The following is a 17,569-nucleotide window of genomic DNA, read 5'->3' as shown; positions in this document are numbered from 1 at the left end:
AAATGTTTGTGACGTCTATCTACATGGGCGACCCAAGTCACTAAAAGCAAGTACTTAACAATGCGTTTCATTGTGTAAGAGGTTGGTATTTGTTGCTCAAATTGTTTTATTGACATCTAAATATCTATTTACCAGCTAAGTTACTACATAGTATTATTCTGGCACTCATAAGATCCTTCCTATTATTAGCCAGCCATACCAGATAGACAATAAGTATGCCTACATCTTACAGCTCTTTTGGAACTATGGTAGATGATAGTTGAAGTCACTGTAGAATACCGCCTGATATTTTCTGCTTCCATTTTGGGAAGTTCAGGGAGGGACTCTTAGCGTCAAAGGACAGATTTGGGTGGTCCCATGGAGAGAATCTGGGCAGTCAATGGCAAAGCCTATGGTTTAAAGGGCCACTCTGGTGTTAACCAACAGGGAGCCCTCACGGGGGGTCCACAGTATATCAAATATAAATTAGTAGAAGGGAAGGAAAACAATTATATAGTATTATTTTATAATCCTGTATTGCTTTACTGATGTCCTCCAGCAACATCAGCATACCCAGGCACTCCTCGATTCTGAACTGGCCCACTGTCTAATTGGTCCCACTAAAGATACAAAAACACACAAGGGAGCAACACAGTGTCATATATTCTTCACAATAAAGATGAATATAATATATACACTCATAAAGAAAAGCATCTCCAGGTGCCAGTATTAATGTGTTGGGTATTTACAGTCTCCGAGCTAGACTGAGCTCCGATAAGCAGAAACATGGTCACATCCAAGGCAATAATGATGTATTTAATATGTGGTCTTCCTTTTTCATGCTTTATGTTTGTATGTTTCTTGGCGACCACTGGATTAGTTTATAAACATCAAGACAGCATTAGGAACACAAGGCATCCAACAGCAGTCCTGCAAAGTATGGGACATGTTGAAGATTCTCATGTAGCAATGAACCTTTACCATAAAACTTTGTGTACTCACACATATATTAGAAAAATGATTCTAATGTCTTTTGAAAGGCATTTATTTTTAATTTCAGTTCCGAATGGAGCTTGATGCCCCGTGCTTCTGGCGAGCCTGCAGGCTCGCCAGAAACACAAGTTATGAAGCAGCGGTCACAAAGACCGCTGCTCCATTACCCGTCCGCCTGCTCTGAGCAGGCGGACAGACATCGCCAGAAATCAACCCGATCGAGTATGATCGGGTTGATTGACACCCCCCTGCTGGCAGCCTATTGGCTGCGAGTCTGCAGGGGGCGGCGTTGCACCAGCAGCTCTTGTGAGCTGCTGGTGCAATGCTGAATATGGCGAGCGTATTGCTCGCCATATTCAGCGAGGTCTGTCGGACCTGATCCGCACTGTCGGATCAGGTCCGACAGACCTTGATAAACATTCAAATGTTTTAAACAATGTATATATGTTAGTATTTAAGTGAACCTAGTGAAAATAGAACTTTTTTTTGTCTGATAAATTTATTTTTCTTTGTATTTTATTAACATCCGGTTGCTTTTTGCTGGAAGAAAGTGTTGCTACAATTCATTGCACAAGCAGTTCTGGTGAACTGCTTGTGCAATATTAAATGCTGACAGCATATGCTGTCGGCATTTAGTGATGTCTATTGGACATGATACACTACAGCGTATAATGTTGGACAGACATTGATAAATTGGCCCCTATGTGTACAGCTAGAGAGGTGCCGATTTATCAAGCTTCGTATGGAAGAAGTTATTAAGCAGAGGTCTAAAGACTGCTGCTTCATAACTTGTTCGCCTGCTCTGAGGCCGCGGACAGAAATCAACCCGATCGAATACGATCGGGTTTATTGTCACCCCCTGCTAGCGGCCGATTGGCCTCGAATCTGCAGGGGGTGGCATTGAACCAGCAGTTCATACGCTACATCTTATCATGTCCGCTTGCACATTAATAAATATACCCCATAGTGTTATCTCTGTTGATGCAATAGAACCATATGGTATGGAGGTTTGTAAAATGATTGTGGTTGGCCAACCTTGAAACAGGGCAAATCAGATAATGTAGTAAAATAACACAAAAAGAAAAACAATTTGTTAATACTTCTTGAACAGTCAGAAACAGTTCTGAAAAAATGTGACAATCGAATACAATGAAGGTAAATGGATTAACAAATAGAACGATAATCTCACCACAGTTTTTGTTGAAGCGGATAACATTGGTTTCTGGAGCTGAAGGCATGTTTCATTTGTGAGTGAAGGTTGGAGAAGATGTGTCTCTCCCCTGTGGTGAGATTATCATTCTATTTGTTAATCCATTTACCTTCATTGTATTCAATTGGCACATTTTTTCAGAACTGTTTCTGTCTGTTCAAGAAGTATTAACCTTTATTTTGTGTAGAGACTCAAGGACCGGCTTTTGGCAACGGAAACTTTGATAAATCCACATTGGGAAGGACCCACACTATATTGAACACAAACTACAGCGTTTAAGGTACCACATCTCATCTGAGATTTCAGTACTAATATACCTGTTGCCATCTTTACCAATACAGGATCATTTAGACACTGGAGCTGCAGTGTATTCTATTGGCACATTTTTTCAGAACTGTTTCTGACTGTTTTTTCTTTTTGGGCTATTTCACTACATGATCTTATTTGCCCTGTTGTTTTAAAGTTGGCCAACCATGATCATTTTACAAACCTCAATACCATATGGTTCTATTGCATCAACAGAGATAACACTATATAGCTTGAGCTGCACACTTAGGGGCCGAATTATCAAGCTCCGAATGGAGCTTGATGCCCCTGTCTCTGCTTTAGGCTCACCGGAAACAGCAGTTATAAAGCAGCGGTCTAAAGTCACTCACTGCTAGAGGCCGATAGGCCGTGAATCTGCAGGGGACGGCATTGCACAAGCAGTTCTGGTGCTTGTGCAATGTTAAATGCCGACAGCGTATGCTGTCGGTATTCAGCGATGTCTGTCGGACATGATACGCTACAGCGTATCATGTCAGACAGACATTGATAAATCAGCCCCATAGTGTGCTTTTTATGTATTGATTGTGTTTCTTTTTCTTTTTTATGCGATATTTTTTTTATCGAATAAATTAATCTTATTTGTAACTATCCACAGTTCATTTTGATCCCTTTCAGTTTTAGGGTGCCCCCCTTTATTCAGGGTACTCCCCTCTATTTATATTCTGTCAATATCCTGTTACTATCCATGGTAGATATTAGCTTTGTAGCGTCCATATTCCTGTTGTCTGCGTTTTTGTATCACTTTTGACAGTCTTGAGGAATCTGTTTAGGAATTAGAGCTTTATATCTGATCAGCGCACTGACTTCTTTTATACTGTGTTCTTTCTATCTGCTAAGCAAGACACAGCCAACATACCCTGTTTAATACCTGCTTCGCCGCAGCAGATTAACTATATATTTAACCCTTTGAATGTGGATAAATAAATAGTTACACACACGGGTGCAATAATGAAACATTCTAAATGATTATAACATTGGGGCCCGAATTATCAATGACGCTGTAGCGTATCCTGTCCGACAGACATCACTGAATGCCGACAGCATATGCTGTCAGCATTTAACATTGCACAAGCATCACCAGAACTGCTTTTGCAATGCCGCCCCCTGCAGATTGGCCGCTAGCAGGGGGGTGTCAATCAGCCCGATCGTATAGGATCGGGTGGATTGATGTGCGCAGTCTCATAGGCAGCAGACCAGTTATGGAGCAGCGGTCCTAAGACCGCTGCTTCAAAGCTGCTGTTTCCGGTGAGCCTTCAGGCTCGCGCAGAAACAGGGGCACAAAGGGTCATTCAGCTCTTGATAAATCGGCCCCATTTTCTTATTCTGTTTATATTTTCTATTTCATGTATTTCTAAATATATATTGTTAGTTTCTGTCTATTTATCTAGTGATATATCCGCTTATATAGCAATAGACAGTAATACAAGAATATTGCTTATATTAAATAGGGGAATTCCATGCAACTGTTTGGCCGTTTGAACTGATTATTATTACAGTTTATTAAATTATACTTTATAAAGCGCCAACATATTCCGCTGCACTGTCCATTGGTAAAATTGATATAGGTAAAACAAAGATACAATGCTTGTAAGAGACAAGACAAAATGTCACAAATATATGAGGAGTTTTCAACCTAGAAGGGTGAGAAACAATAGATGAGGGGGCCAATTTTTGAAGCAGTCATTGCTGCTTATTCCGCGTGAGCCTTCAGGCTCACGGGAAATGTAAGTTAAGAAGCAGCGGTCTTAAGACCACTGTTCCTTAACTCGCCTGCCACCTCTGAGTTGGAGGACAGTAATCATCCCAATCGGATACAATTGTGATGACTGACACCACTGCTAGCGGCCGATTGGCCACAAATGTGCAGGGGGCGGTATTGCACAAGCATTTCACACTAAATGCTTGTGCAATGATAAATGCCGACAGCGTATGCTGCCGGCATTTATCGATGTCGGGCGGACATCATCCGCTTAAATCAGCCCAGAGGACTTTAACCCCTTAATGACAACTGACGTACCAGGTACGTCATGCATTAACAAGCAGTTAATGACAATGGACGTACCTGGTACGTCAGTTGTCTAACAGAGTGCTGGAAGTGATCACAATCACTTCCAGCAGCTCTGAGGGTATTGCAGTGATGCCTCGATATGGAGGCATCCTGCAATACCCCTTTACAAGCCTCCGATGCAGAGAGAGCCACTCTGTGGCCCTCTCTGCACCGGTAGTGATGGTGCCGATGGTGCCTTTGTCCGGTGGGAGGAGGGAGCGTGTGCGCGCGCGTGCACGATGCAAGCGCACGTGCACGGGTGCGCGTGTGCACGTTGGTGCGCGTGCACGTGGACGCGCGTGCACGTGCGCGCATTAGCCACACTGACACCAATGAAGGAAGGGGGGAAAAAAAAAGTTAAAAAAAAAGTTACATTTTTTTTTTTTTTTACATATAAAAGGATCTGGGAGGGGGAGGGGGTGGGGGTATTGTGGGGGGGCTGCTACACTACAGAAATAATTAAATATACAAATAAAAGTTATAAATAAAATTTAAATAGTTTGGTTTGTGGGGCCAAACTGGGTACTGGCAGTACCCAAGATGGCGGTAATTAGGTAGGGGAGAGGGTTAGAGAGCTGGAGGGGGGGATCAGGGAGGTTGGTGCTAAGGCAGGGGTCCATCACAACTAAAATATTTTATAATTTTTATTTAAAAAAAAAAAAAAACTCTTTTATTTAGTACTGGCAGACTTTCTGCCAGTACTTAAGATGGCGGTAACAATTGTGGGGTGGGGGAGGGAAGAGAGCTGTTTGGGAGGGATCAGGGGGTGGGATGTGTCAGGTGGGAGGCTGATCTCTAAAATTAACCCTGCAAGCTCCCTACAAGCTACCTAATTTAACCCCTTCACTGCTGGGCATAATTCACGTGTGGTGCGCAGCAGCATTTAGCGGCCTTCTAATTACCAAAAAGCAACGCCAAAGCCATATAAGTCTGCTATTTCTGAACAAAGGGGATCCCAGAGAAGCTTTTAAAACAATTTCTGCCATAATAGCACAAGCTGTTCAGTGAGAAACCTAAAATTGTGAAAAATGTAAAGTTTTTTTTTTTATTTGCTCGCATTTGGTGGTGAAATGGTGGCATAAAATATACCAAAATGGGCCTAGATCAATACTTGGGGTTGTCTACTACACTACACTAAAGCTAAAATTAACCCTACAAGCTCCCTAATTAACCCCTTCACTCCTGGGCATAAAACATGTGTGGTGCGCAGCGGCATTTAGCGGCCTTCTAATTACCAAAAAGCAACCACAAAGCCATATGAGTCTGTTATTTCTGAAAAAGGGGATCCCAGAGAAGCATTTACAACCATTTGTGCCATAATTGCAGAAGCTGTTTGTAAATAATTTCAGTGGGAAACCTAAAGTTTTTGACAAAATTTGTGAAAAAGTGAACTTTTTTTTTTTTTTGTCGCATTTGGCGGTGAAATGGTGGCATGAAATATACCAAAATGGGCCTAGATCAATACTTTGGGATGTCTTCTAAAACAAAATATATACATGTCAAGGGATATTCAGGTATTCCTGACAGATATCAGGGTTCCAAAGTAACTAGCGCCCATTTTGAAAAAAAGTGGTTTGGAAATAGCAAAGTGCTACTTGTATTTATTGCCCCATAAATTGCAAAAAAAGCAAAGAACATGTAAACATTGGGTATTTCTAAACTCAGGACAAAATTTATAAACTCTAAATAGTTTATAAATTTTGTCCTGAGTTTAGAAATACCCAATGTTTACATGTTCTTTGCTTTTTTTGCAATTTATGGGGCAATAAATACAAGTAGCACTTTGCTATTTCCAAACCACTTTTTTTCAAAATGGGCGCTTTTTTGGTGATTGTAGATGTGTAACAGATTTTGGGGGTCAAAGTTAGAAAAAGTGTGTTTTTTTCCATTTTTTCCTCATATTTTATCATTTTTTTTTAGTAAATTATAAGATATGATGAAAATAATGGTATCTTTAGAAAGTCCATTTAATGACGAGAAAAACGGTATATAATATGTGTGGGTACAGTAAACGAGTAAGAGGAAAATTACAGCTAAACGCAAACACTGCAGAAATGTAAAAATAGCCATTGTCATTAAGGGTAAGAAAATTGAAAAATGGTCCGGTCATTAAGGGGTTAAGGATGAGAATTATGTTTTTTTTAAAAAAAGTTGGATGAGGGCAATTATTAGATAGTTAGAATTCATTTGTTACTGAGTTGGGTGTTAGGCTTCCTTGTACAAAAATGTCTTTTTGGAGCATTTATAAGAAGGCAGATTAGGGGAAAGTCTGAGAGCCAGAAGGAGAGAGTTCCATAGGTTATGTGCTGTACAAAAGAAGTCCTGCAGTCTAGCGAGGGAAGAGGTGATGATAGAAGGTGCAAGGAGCAGGTCATTGTTGGATCTTAGGGGTTGGGCTGGAATATATCTGTTTATTAGTGGGGACAAATAGTGTGGAGCGGCGTTGATAACGGCTTTGTAAGTCAGGTGAGAATTTTTCATTTAATTTTGCTGTGAATGGGGAGTCAGTAAAGGGACTCACAGAGAGGTGCACTGGATACAGAGCGGCAGGGAAGGTGGAATAGCCTGGCAGAGGATAGATTGAAGGGGGGAGTGGCGGGAGAGAGGAAGACCAGTTACATAGGTGGTTGCAGCAGGATGAAGAGAGTAATTGGATGTGGGGCATGAAGGACAGATTAGAGTCAACTGATAACTTTTTACATGGGCAATGTCTTTTGTAACTTTTTCATGTTAGCATGAAATTGCTTTAAAAGGGTCAACTTATTATTATTTTTTTTATTTCACTGGTGCATGCTGTGTAAAGTAACATTTAAAAAAAATACCCAGGGTGCAAGTTTACACAAAAAATGACTCAGTTTATCATTTTATAAAAAGAAAAACTGTAGTCCTGCAGTTCTTTGGAAATAATCAGCATTCTGTGTCCTACTTCCATGGACCACATCACTGGGCTGATTTATACTTTTTTTTTTGCATACAGTTTTTTGTTTCACTGCACAACTACAACACACCTACTAATGAAATAACCCTCCCCTTCTTCAATCGATTTGTTTTGTACGCTTTCTCAAACACAAATACTAGTCTGATATGTTTGTTTTTGGGGGGTTTTTTACTTCTATTGGCAAAATTAGGTCAAAAGCTTTGTTTTTTATTAAATTGATTTCACAAATACAATAATAGGTTATTTGCAATCTGTGCAGTAATTTCGTGACCAGCAGGGTTTGATTGCTTTATCCATCACAGTTCTTCAGTAGCTTCATATTTTATAGTTGATAAGATCTCTGTATTAAAACCCGTCATGGATGAAATATTATAAAATTCCTAGAAAGAGAGTTTGTTTGTAGTTGACATTTTAGCTGTTTCTTACTGAAAGGCAAGCGGATAAGATTCTTTTGTTGCATGTAAAAGACGATACTCTAAAAAATATAAACTTGGTTCTCTAACATAAGCCAGAGGGCAATAATGTCACCCAGTTGCATTCCCAGAAATTTTTCTTAGGGGCACACTTTCAGGAGGCCCACCGGGGATTTGTGGACGGGGCATTGGCGGTAGGGCAAGCTTGGGTGTGTCACAGGTGGGGCAAGTTGTGTTATGGGGTCACATTTATTTGTATTTTACTTCCAAATAGTCTCTCCCGGTTTACAACACACTGTACTCTGCTCAATTCATTCATTTAATTAATGTTCTCTCCTTATATTTTAGTACAAAGTATTGCAGAGTTTGGTTCTTTCTGCTAATGACAATATATAATGGTGGTGACTTCTGAAACTGAAACAGAAATATTGCTGAATTTACTACAGATAATGTTTAAGCTGATGTATATGTCTATTTATTTTCAATGTGTATTTTTATGCTCATATAGTGTGCACCTATTTTTATCACATACTTTTTTATTCTTATTGTTAATTTGAATATCTATTTGTCACAAACTCTTTCACTCCTATTTCCAGTTTAAAATGTCACTTAAAGGGCAATTATGGTGAAAAAATGCATTTATTAGAATGTAATTTTATCATTATCAACCCCAAAAATCTATGGGCTAGAGATTATAAATGGAGCGCTAAAATAGATAGAACATGATAACATATATGTTAAATATGTACAGTAAATATACAGTAAAACACATATAAACACATAAATAAATATGTATACATACAGTATATAGTCACATATATAATAGCATTGGAGCCCTTTGCAGTTAAGTATCTGAAAACGTGTAAAATTATTTTTATGCATTATTCATTTTTAATAAAGTGTTTAACCATGTATTTACTGTAAATATTTCACATTCCAATGGTCTTCACATAGGGGAATATGTTCTAAGTATTTTTAAATAGGTATTCCTCTATATACTATATATATATATATATATATATATATATATATATATATATATATATATATATATATATATATATATATATATATATATATAGCTATATATAATCCATCTATATATTTTACAAAAAACATCAGATACATTAAATGTAGAAATATGTATTTATTAATAAATAGAAAGTATTCTGTAAGTGAAGGACATTGGAATGTGAAATATAAATAATTGATCATTTCTTTCCACTTTTGACGCTCCTTTGAAGTCTATAGGGGAATACGTTAACGAGATTGCGATATTGTAACTTCAGGTTTTTGCACGTTTCGGGCTAGCATGCGAGTGAAAAGTTTTTAATTTCAACTTTCAATGTGCGCTGTATACGACGCACGTATAAATCCAAAGTCGGGCGGAGTTATCTTGTAATCTAGCCCTATGTTTGTATGAAAAATACTTTAATGTAGCTTTAAACAGACAAGAAACGCAAAACCTTTTCTCTTATATTTTATATAGACCATACAATTTTTAAAAAGTTTTCAATTTACTTCAATTTTCAAATTTGCTTTGCTGTCATTCTAGCATACCTGGGTAGATAGAGTGCACTATACATAGTATATTTGATTATAGAAGTAAATTGGGAACTTTTTTTGTAATTGTACGCTAAATTTGGGGGGTTTTGTGCTAAAGGACCAATAAATAAAGTAGATTTGCATAAACAACAAACGTGTGATAACAAGACAATGCAATAGCACTTAGTCTAAATTTCAAATTAGTAGTAGATTTTTTGATGACAGATTTCAAAGTTATGCCTTTTTCCACTCCCACTGTATCATGTGACACCCATCAGCCAATCACAAATGCATATACGCAAGGCCGGATTGGCTTACCAGGATACCAGGAGATTTCCCGGTGGGCTGCAGCAGCTGGGCTGGAAAGCTACAATTTAAAGAGGTGATCAACAAATGCAATTGGGTTGTAGGGAACCTATATCACCACAAGCTGGCACTTTTTTAATTCAAACTAATATAATTCTAATATAAAGTATTTAGGGAAGGAATATCCCAGTAATCCCCTTTGATAAAAATGGGGTGTACGCATTATACTTAGTTAACAGAAAATAGGGCTGGTCTTTATATTTTCCCGGGCTGATTTTTATTCCCAGTCCGGCCCTGCATATACGTATATTCTGTGAATTCTTGCACATGCTCAGTAGGAGCTGGTGACTCAAAAGGTGTAAATATAAAAAGACTGTGCACATTTGGTTAATGCAAGTAAATTGGAAAGTTGTTTAAAATTGCATGTTCTAACGAAATAAAAGACATTTAATTTTGACTTGAGTGTCCCTTTAAGCAAGCTGCCCCTGCATACCCTAACACTAAACAATATAAAAAGTTCCCATTTTCTCGGTGATCGGCAGATGTTTGGGATTTGTCAACACTGTGTACTATTTTCATTCTACCTATTAGATTCCAGAAAGAACATTTATTTCTTTTTTATTTTGTGAGCAGCCCTGATTAAAAACTCTAACCTTTCGATCCTTTTCTTATGAAACAATTACTCTTTTTTTCTTGTTCTCCAGTCCACAGTGAAAATAACAATTGCTAAATTGTACAAGGCCAGCAGTTACCGGGCTGGAATCTAAAATTGGGAAGAGAATGCATTTTTATTTTGTATATTGCTTTATTCTCAACAAAAAGTAAAATATCTTGTTGGCTGTGTATCAAGGGCTTTGTGATTTTCTTACATCCAAATTTAATAAAGTTACAGCCCAGAAAAATATTACGTAAATGTAACACTATGGCACAGATGATCGAAAGGTTTCACAGCGAGCCTGTTGAAATATCCCAAGCTCCCGACATAGCGGGCATCGTCGAGAGGCGTTTACTATACATGCCATTGGTCTGCGATGCTGCCTACAGATGACACCCAGCATCACCGCCCATTTTGGCGATATATAGTAAAAGGATCCTTTTAAATATAACCGCCGTGTGCTTAACCACTAATCCTAATACCCCTAAACCGAAGTACCCCACAATCGCAAACTAAACCTACACTGAAAAAGATCCTAACCATCACAAACCCACCGCAAGTAACTATCCTATAACCCCTAACCCTCCACATACCCAATGCAAATATCTATCCTATTAACCCCTATACCACCACATACCCACCACAAGTAACTATGCTATTAACCCCTATACCACCACATACCCACAAGTAGCTATCCTATTAACCCCTATACCCCCACATATCCACCGCAAGTAACTATCCTATTAACCCCTATACCACCACATACCCACCACAAGTAACTATCCTATTAACCCCTATACCACCACATACCCACCACAAGTAGCTATCCTATTAACCCCTATACGTCCACATACCCACCACAAGTAACTATTACCCCTATACCGCCACATACCCACCTCAAGTAAATATTCTATTAACCCCTATTCCGCTAGATACATACAGATAGAAACGCACTCGCAGGAACGAACAACCAGCTCAATACCATTGTTATCCTGTTCCATGGTGATTTACCACCTGGGTGCAGCTTCTTTTAGCCCAGTAATGCTTTTCACAGAGTAGAACTTTCCTGTACTATATCAGTCTGATCCCGCCTATTACGGTCAGTCCAGCGCCGAAATACCAGGCAATTCCTCTCTGAACAAGGAACACAGCAACCCCAGATGATCGTTTCGGCCTTCATTGGGCCTCGTCAGTGAGGTGTAGCCATATTCCTCTAAGCACACTGAGCAAGGAGTCCACGTCTGGTGCTTAATTAGGTGATCAGGTTAGGCAGTTTAGGGGTTAATAGTGCATTTATCTACAATTTTTAAAATATTATGCGTTCTGCAGTATTCATATCAGTATAAGTGGTAGGTTCAACAGGTAAAATCAGTTATTCCAAATAGCAAAATAGACGTAAATGAGCTCTTTGTAAACCGTTTAATGTACACTGCAGCAGGTACACTGAGTCATTTAGAACACAATAAGCGGAAAATATTAAACATCGTTTTTGGTTAAAACCTCTAGTGTAAAATCTGTTTAAATTTAATGTGAAGCTAACATGAAGTGATGGATTCTGTACAACTAAGTCCTGGATCTTCTTTACTGCTCACTTGCTGACAGAGATAACCCCTACAGATATAAAGTTGGTTAATTCAGCACAAGAACATCCATTTCTTTCAAAAAGAAAAGCTCTGTGAAATGTGTTTAAAGTACATTCTCTTTTAGATAGCACAGAGACAATGTTTGAGAATAAAGTTCCTTTTAGGGGACAGTCAAAATTAAACTTTCATGACTAAGATAGGACATTTTATTTTAAACAACTTTCCAATTTACTTTTATCATCAAATTTGCTTTGTTCTCTTGGCATTCTTAGTTGAAAGCTAAACCTTATTAGGCTCATATGCTATTTTCTAAGCCCTTGAAGTTTTTCGCAGCTAGAGGGCATTAGTTCATGTGTGCCATATAGATAACATTGTGCTCACGCCCGTGGAGTTACTTATGCGAGGGCACTGAGTGTCTAAAATGCAAGTCTGTCAAAAGAACTGAACTAAGGGGACAGTCTGCAGAGGCTTCGATACAAGGTAATTACAGAGGTAGACATTTAATATAACAGTGTTGGTTATGCAAAACTGGGGAATTTGTAATAAAGGGTGTATCTATATTTTTAAACAATAAAACAAATTCTGGAGTAGACTGTCCCTTTAAGTAATATTCAATAGTGCAAAGCATGTGTCCAGGGTACCATTAATTCTGACATTTGAATATATTTTTTTTTAACATTCTCAAATCCCTACTACAGATGTGCACAGCGGGAGTGGATATCAGTCGTCTTATTATATAATTTAAGTGTCCTATTGTCAGACTGTGGCAGCGCTTCATGCTTAGCTTAAAGTTACTAATTACTTGCGTAACATTTCCCTTTACAAAGATGTTTTGTACATCTGACATCAGTAAATCTTGCACAGTGCAGAAAATCTTTTTAATGCAGAGCAAATGGCATTCATGATATTAATTCATATGGGTGATTGTGTTTTGAGAAAAATGATATATTATACTAAGGCTGTCGGAAGTGTGACTAATGATGCCCTGTTACTGCACACATCTGTATCCAATCCTGTGTGCCAAGTGCATATCTACAACTCATTTTAACATAGATACCCTTACGTCACCTCGTTATTAACCTATAGTTTTCCATTTATTCGATCTGATTGAAATATGGCATTGCTAATGGATATGGCCAATTACAGACTCAACTTATATTTTTCCAGGCATCGAACAAGTAACTATTAATGTATTTAACCCCAGTAAAATGTTTAAAAGCAAAGGTAAACTTCTGCCTGTGAGTCACAAGCTAGTAAGCATAAAATGTTTGGTGATTGGTAGCTACTTGTGACTGTCGCTTCTGATTGGCTGAGTTCTGCTTGGGAGCTGTGATGCTTATGGCTGGCAAGCAGAACTTTACCTATGTTTTTACCCACATCAAGCTTTCAGTCTTCTAATGTCGATTCCACAAAGTTTGGTGACAATAAAAGCTATTATTGTTAGATACTAATGAGTAATGACCAGTGAAAGTAATATGAAACCATATCAGAGCAGACCATTTTAAAAAGTTTTACAATTTACTGCTATGATTAGATTTGCTTTGTTCCCGTGGTATTCTTTGTTAAAGAGACACCTACACTGCAGGAAATAGTGCGGCATTCTAGTGCTCTTGCAAATGGATAACATTCTTGCAAAACTACTGCAATATAGTGCTAGAGACACATGCACGCTCCTGAGCTTACATCCCTGATTTTCAACAAGATACCAAAAGCACAAAGAAAATTTGTTAATAGAGGTAAATTAGGATTTATTTATTTTTAAATTGCACATTCTATCTGAATCGGGAAAGAATTTGGGGTTTAATGTCCTTTTTAAAGTATCATAAAAGCACAAAAGTAAATTCTCTAATAGTATACTATTGCTATTTTATATACGTACCTGTGTGTTTAACTTCAGCAAAGGAATTAAAGACATAGGGCAAGATTACAAGTTGAGCGGTATTTAACTCTCCTGCTCGCACGCTAACTCCACTAGAAGTAAGCTTTTTGTGTGCATCGGGTAGCGCTCATATAACAAGTTAAATGTTTCACTAGTGCGCTAACACGATGCGCTCAAAAAGACGAAGATAGAATATTGCAAACAAATTAGCGTTTTCCTCCATAGAAGTCAATGTAGAAAAAAAAGTGCGGGAAAAACTAACACCCTACTCGTGTGCAAATCCGATCGCATATACAAGTGCGGTAACCCAACATGAAAACCTATATATATATATGTTACGGATAAATTCAGATATCCTAGGATTACCCAGGAAAAAACTGACATTACCCCAGTGGCTGTGGGTAAAGCCTGATGTAATATCATACATCGGGCTTTACCCGGGAAATCCTAGGTTTACCCAAAAGCTTCTGGATAAAGCCCATGTACACTATTTTATTTGCCTCTGCCTGGGGGTTGAAGGGGGGCACCCCACCATACCTCTGGCATCCATCCCAAGGGAACCTTGGGTAACCCCCCAGGCTGAGGAAAAAAGATAGTGAAGATGGGGAATTACAGTGCATCGTATATATGTTTGATGCAGTGATTTGCAAGAACTATTGTCTTCAAAGGACTAAAAATAGTGCTGTGATTAGCTTTATCCAGAAGTGTAAATACATGATTTTACATCAGGCTTTATCCGCAGCTGCTGGGTAATTTCAGTTTTAGCCGGGTAGGATATTATATACTGTATATATATATATATATATATATATATATATATATATATATATATATATATATATATATATATATATATATTAATAAAATATCTATTCTGAAATACTTAAAATACTTAGAACATATTCTGCTATGTGCAGAACATTGGAATGTGAAATATTTACAGTAAATACACAGAATAACACTTTATTAAATATGAGTATTGCATAAATATGCTTTAACATGTTTTCATTGACTTGCACTTAAAGGGACATAAAAACCCACAAAAAAAGAGCATGCAATTTTAAACAAATTTCTAATTTACTTCTATTATCTAATTTGTTTCATTCTCTTGATATCCTTTGGTGAAAAGCATATCTAGATAGGCTCACTAGCTGCTGTTTGGTGGCTGCACATAGTGATTGGCTCAGCCATGTATATTGCTATTTCTTCAACAAATGATAAATTGGAATGTTGTTTAAAATGTTATAATCTATCTGATTCATAAAAGAAAAATTTGGGGTTTAATGTCCCTTTATATATATGTCTATATATGTGTACATATGTATTTATGTGTTTATATATGTATATATGTCTGTAAATACATAAATACACATGTACACACATATAAACATATATGCATACATACATATACATATTTAGACATATATGTTTCTCAGTGTTAAAGTCGTTTGCGGTCCTTTTTTTTTTTTCTAACACGTGAGACCTTATATCTTTGAGCCCTTATAACTTTGTAGCGCAATTTTTGAAAATTATTGTTATTAGATATTGTTATTATGAGTGTAACTGTACTTTGTAATGTATTTTTTATATGTTTTGTGACATTTGTTTTGTTTCACGAAACAGTTAACCAGGACTCCTGATGTGCGTTAACTTCAATTGCGCTTAAGCGATTGCATTTACTTTCAACTTGTACTTTCAACTTGTAATACAAACGCTACGCCAGACGTGTGCAAAAAGCTGCGATGAACCCCTTTTCACTTGCACATAACTGTTAGCTAATGTAATGTGGCCCATTGTCAGCTCCAGAGTTGTAGTGCACTAGTGTGAGATAGCTGATCACATCTGATGAGCAAATGACAAGAGATAAATCGATGTAGCCATAAATCCCAGTAGTGTCGGATAGGTACATATTCTTTTCAACAAAAGACAACAAGAGAACAAAGAAATGTTGATAATAGCAGTGGACTTTAAAGTATCTTAAAGGGACAGTAAAGTCAAAATGAAACTTTCATGATTCAGAAAGAGCATGTTATTTTTAACAACTTCCAATTTATTCTTTTATCAAATTTGCTTTGTTTTCTGGATGTTCTTTGTTGAAGACTAAGGGGCTGATATATCAAGGGCCGAATGCCTTCAGGCAGTTAAGAAGCATCGGTCTTAAAACCGATTGGCCACAAATCTGCAGGGGCGGCATTGCACAAGTGGATCATGTCGGACAGACACTTGGTAAATCTGCCCCTAAGACTAGGTAGGCTAAAGGGAGCTTAGGAGCGTGCATGTGTCTATAAAAGTCTATGGCAGCAGTGCTTGTAACAATGTATATCATTGCTATAAACACTATTGCAAACACAGCTGCCAGATTACTTAAATTGGAAAGTTGTTTAAAATGTCATGCTCTAACCAATCAATTAAAGCTTAATCCTGACTTTACTGCCTCCTTAAAATTACATAGAAGTTTAATTTTGATTTTCCTTTCCATTTAAGCCTGTTGGCCTGTGTGTTAAAAAGTATTTGTCTTCTTCAGGATAAAAGTGGCATATAAATAGCAATAATAACAATTGTATTTCCATATGCATAGGATCAGTTATATTTTAGCTCCAGTTAAAATGGAGAAATATAAAGTATGAAAAAGACCATAAATTATGCTAAAATTTTGGCACATATATTAGCCAGGGCCCTCTATCTATTATTCATTATGATCAGGTGAACTTCACAAGTGTCTGGGGTAAACATGGATAGTATGTTTGGTTGAAGTCTGAAGAAAATGATAAAGTACAGAAAGCTGCAATAAGGCCATACTCTGATGCATTAAATCAGTTTCCTATAATTGCACTATTTATTGCCTATACCAATGGTCTAATTCCTGCAAAAAAGTTAAACACATAGCTATAGTCAGATGGTAGCACCGATGTACAATCAATCCAGAGCTGAATACAACCTGTTCTTGGCAGCTACCCCTGATTGGCTCAGAAGCCTTGTTCAGCTCTGGACCAATAGTGCATTGCTGCTCTAAAGGTCACTTTATGGGCTAGATTTATTAAGCTGCGTAGGCAGCTGTTTCCGCCGGAGGTGGCGGACAGCAATCATCCCGATCAGATACGATCGGGATAATTGACACCCCATGGACTGGCCGCGAATCTGCAGGGGGCGGCATTGCACAAGCATTTCACAAGAACTGCTGGTGCAATGATAAATGCTGACAGCGTATGCTGTCCTTCCGACATTTAATAAATCTACCCCTATGTGTTTAACTCTTTTCCAGGGATTAAATGCATAGGTCTAGGCAAGAAGAAAATAGTCTAATGCATTATGCTAGTGCTACATGTCCATGTAACTTTTATTAAAATAACTAAAATAAAAATAAATGGAAAACAATTTAAAATTTCATACAAAGACAGTGATCCATTGTGCAAATAAAGTTGTCATATATTATATATAAAATAATATTTATGCTAATTATTCTTCTGTTAAGGTCATTAATTATGGAAATGATGTACTAGTAGTCTAGAGATAATGTGTATATGACGTGCAACAGCTATTGTTTGAATATATTTGCAATTGTATATCCAGCAGGATATTGCTAATTACACTAGTTATAATATAGATATAGCAATGTGTATAATTCATGGTCATAGGCATCTCCAGGAACTATATATGGGGGTGGGGGGGCGCACATTGTCAATAGTAGCAGATA

This window comes from Bombina bombina, chromosome 4 (assembly GCF_027579735.1).
Source record: "Bombina bombina isolate aBomBom1 chromosome 4, aBomBom1.pri, whole genome shotgun sequence".
NCBI classification, from domain to species: domain Eukaryota; kingdom Metazoa; phylum Chordata; class Amphibia; order Anura; family Bombinatoridae; genus Bombina; species Bombina bombina.
This window is presented reverse-complemented; position numbering follows the sequence as displayed.